This window comes from Struthio camelus, chromosome 28, assembly GCF_040807025.1.
Source record: "Struthio camelus isolate bStrCam1 chromosome 28, bStrCam1.hap1, whole genome shotgun sequence".
NCBI classification, from domain to species: domain Eukaryota; kingdom Metazoa; phylum Chordata; class Aves; order Struthioniformes; family Struthionidae; genus Struthio; species Struthio camelus.
The window spans coordinates 4,644,846-4,648,853 of NC_090969.1; the positions used below are offsets into that span (position 1 = coordinate 4,644,846).

The 4,008-nt window shown below is 43.5% G+C and overlaps 1 long non-coding RNA gene across 1 annotated transcript; it reads left to right on the plus strand.

The window, feature by feature from the left end:
* Positions 1–814: 814 nt before the first annotated feature.
* LOC138062618 (uncharacterized) lies at positions 815–3,795 on the plus strand. The gene is made up of 3 exons (XR_011136555.1): positions 815–1,307; positions 1,773–1,877; positions 3,456–3,795. It is a non-coding gene; the product is annotated as an uncharacterized lncRNA (long non-coding RNA).
* The last annotated feature ends 213 nt before the right edge of the window (positions 3,796–4,008 follow it).

The window sequence follows — 4,008 nt, forward strand, 5'->3', positions numbered from 1 at the left end:
TTCAGTTAAAGCTCTCCACACAGAGTTAAAACAATGACCTGGGTATCCCTCAAAGAACAGTACCCAAACCAGCTTCCTCGCTCTCTCTGGGGTGACTTTTAGTCCTCCTGAAAAAGCAGGCGTGTGTGTAGTCCACTTGACTTGGGCATTGATAAAAGACACTTGAAACGTCCCTGTGGTCCAAAAAGAGATGGGTGAAACACCTCGCATGTTCTGCCTCACGGCTAACCTGATTTATCTTAAAGGCGCTGGTAACACTCTTCTGAATTCTTTGCTTTCAGACAAAGTAAGATATTGTGTGCACGCTGGTCTTCTGCAGTCACACAAACGTGCATGTTTAGAAGTGCCCAGTCATGAAGCCTTTGCTGCAAAAGACCTAATCGGTAAGTGTATGGCCAACGATCGTTCTTCTTTATCAGTCGTAGTGTCAGTCACAACTCCCCAAAATGCTTTAAAGGATTTTCAGATGGGTGGTAATTACAGAATCCTTGTAGTATGGTAACTGTGACAGTCTGAAGGTACAAAGGAAGCCAGATCTTTTCCTTGGGAGACAGAATACCTTTCAAGAGCTAGTGATTTCAAAAACTGCAACGCCTGAGGTCAGGGATGACAGGATTCAGGAAGTATTGGCTGAGATTCTGTACCTGAAATCCTTTTTGTTCTGCACTTGAAGCCACAAGCCGCTTCTCAAAATCTTCATCAGACTATTTAATCGTCAAGGATAGCCAAGGATTTTGGAAACCGGGTAGGTAATTTAGTTAGACTTAGCAGAAGAGTCTGTTTAGAAGCTTTCCAGTATTCTTAGTCTCTTCTGTTCCACGATTCAGAAAGGGTTCATGAAAACTTTTTCATTCGACTCAGAGGTGGAACTCAGTTCTTGTTTCTATGCCAAATTCAGAGCAGCTCATCTGTCCTTAGGGTCAATAAAGAAGCTGGAACCAACTGTTAGCTTACAGGCAGAACTGGGTATGCCGCTCGGTCAGTACTTCCGCGTTATGTAGGGCATCAGATAATCTCTATTGTCACTTGGTTTTTTACGCCATCTATTTTGTAGCCTGCCAGGATGTTAAAGAAGACTGAGAACTTATGTCCAGGCACGCCTTTCCACTGGCAGGCTGCTAGACCCAGCTGGTGCTGCCTTTGAATAGATCTGCATCTGCTTTCCAAGCTCCATGCACCACTGCCTGCTCTACCTGTGGCAAAGAGGCACACTGTGAGGAAAACCAAGGCAGAGACACAGAGGAGTCATAGTTCAACATTTCCCCTTCCCAAGGAAGACTGAATTTTGCTCTCACAAGGGAAAACAGGTAATGCTTTTTGAAATCACGTGCCTGAGGAATAAAACGGACTTTCAGGAGTTGCCCTGTAGCTGGAATCTCACACTGGGCAACATCTAATATTCAAAATTTACAAACAAGACATTCACAGACAGGAAGGCCACAAACATTAAGCAGCCAAAGTGAAAAAAGTCAGTTATTTTTCCCATCTTCTTATCAGCCCTTACAGTGAATAAAACCATAAATGTGGAAACAACTGTTTGTATACAGGGGTGCCTTTTTGTTTTCTTTTTCTGGTTTTCTTTAGGAGAGAGAAGAGAAAGATGTAAGATGCCTCTTCTCAAATAATTCTCTTTTGTCTCTGCAGTTCTAAGGATATTTAATAATTGAAAACATCGATAAATGTAGTGCAACACTTTCTTCTTTAGGTATGATTTAAGGTCCTACCAAAAAAAAAAAAAAAGTCAATAACAGCACATGACTTTCTGCTTTCAGATGGAAAGATGAACTCTACAACAGTACTTCCCCATCCTCCTCCTCTAATGATGAGGAACATTTTCAGAGGCATAGGAAGCAGAGCCCTAACAGAGCTTCCAGAAGGTGAGTGTCACTAGAGAACAGGGGAGGGAGGAAATTACTGAAGACGAGGAGCAGCTGCCTGACTGTGAAGTGTTCCCCTCCCTGCTCTCCTATGGAATCTAAATGGGGGCAGTGTTTAATCCCCTGGCATAAGATTTAATCTGTTGGCACTGATGGCTTTAAGTGGGCTCTCTTTTAGAACGGATTCTTCAAGCGCAGTTAGATTTCTTTGGAGGGGTTAGGAGCAAACTCTAAAGAGTCTAATGTAAAATCCCACGGTGCCTCTGCTCTACAGTAGGTTATTCAGAAAGAATAACAGAAAACATATAGAGACAATGATGGGAGTTTCTTTACCTTTCTTTGACACGTGGCTTGTGTGGAATTCATCTTGAGGAACACTTTGATGATGTGGGTGGTCTCTTTGACCAAATTTCAGCTTTTAGAAGAGAAATGGTCATTCTTCCATTGCCTTATCCAGAAGTCCTGTGACAGATTCAAAGTGTGACATCCAAGGCAATGGAGGCTGTGTTAGAACTACAAATGCTGACTCAGCTGTTTGCAGGAGAAGAGACCTGAGGAATCAATACATTTGTGTGCTTGCAAAACTTCTGTCAGGACTGAGCTGTTATAGGAGTAGAAAAAACTAGTTTCTTAAGAATGGATAAAATGCCAAACGTATGTGGATTCCAAATACAAACAATGCCTTGTCAGGGTTGAAGGCTTAGTGTCTGCTGTAATAAAAAAGGGGAGCATACTCCCTAAAACCAGTCTTCTGGTTTAAAAAGGTGGGCTTGGGGAGGTTGTTGTCTGTGTGTTCTCTGTACATGCCAGCCTGAGTGGTTTCTAAGCAGGCCAGGTATATCTAGTGGGAGTCACTTGTACTTTGTTGCTTGAAAGACCTTTATGGGAGTGCTATCTGTAGATTTAACGATTAGCTGTATGCATCCTGGGTCAGCAAAACTCAACCCACAGTAGGCTGAACTACGACTTTAAGTTCTTTGGTTTCAACAACGTAAACATTGCTGAAAGCAATGAAACAAAAACCTTCACAGGATTTGCTGCTTTGAAATTCTCTTCTAGAAAACAGCAGGCTAGCTTTTCTAGTTGAGATTTAAGTGGTTATCTGGACATGCAGAAAACCTTTTTCTTGCTGCCAGCTGTAGACTTTCTCTTCAGCTATTGTGAAAAATGTGGGGAGACCAAATCCAGGAACTGACATCCTTTTAGGAAGGAATGGCAGGCTTTCCTGTCAAGTCCTCCTGCCTGTCCATCTGGAGACAGATTAGATACATGGGTGAGGACTGACTAGTGGGCTGCGTTTAGTGAGCTGCTGAAGACATGAAGTGGAAATGGGAGGAGGCAGATGGACTGCGTGGAAGCAGCACTAGTTTGGGGAGAAGCGGCAAGGTTTCAGATAGCAGGACAGCATTAGTCACACTATTTGAAGGAGCTGCAAGAAAGGCTTCAGGTAGAGGCTCAAAGGTGTCAGGGTTTGAGGCAGTGCTACTTGGGCTGGAGGGCTTTGAACTCTTTGAGGAGGCCAATGTTACCTCTTATATCCCAAATCCGTTTCTTTCTCATCCTCTCTGAAAAAATAAGGCAGGAACTTGGCACCCTGGCTCCTGGACATCAGAGAGCGACGTGGCTTCTCCGATCCTGACGAAAGGGAGGACTGTTTCCAGGGCCAGCACTGACCCCTGACCTGGGGCATAGCCTTGAACTACTCGAGCCGTCTGTGAGAAGATGGACCTGCCAGGAACTGTTGACACACTGGAATTTCAGTATTCAGCCTTAGAAGGAGTTTACCAGCAGTATCCAAGTTATGCACTTTCAAAGCATTTGATGGAAACAGTATCCAGTTAGGAATTTTGTTTCCATAGTCAGGAAAACATCATCAGCTGCAGAGTAACTTGTTTCATCTTGTAAACCCCTTCCTTTAATGCCAACTCTCAGCAGGCTAGAAAGTGAAGGCTGTATGTCGACGGAAGCGTGCTGATGGAAATCAAGGTAGTTGTCTTCCTAAAGTCACTGAAACACAAGACGGAATTTAGCTTCCTAATTTGTAAAGCTTTGGCCTATATGAAGAAAGAGCTGACACTGTAGTCAAGGCATGGAAACGCTCAATCGATTTCTCTTCTGAAAACTGTAACCA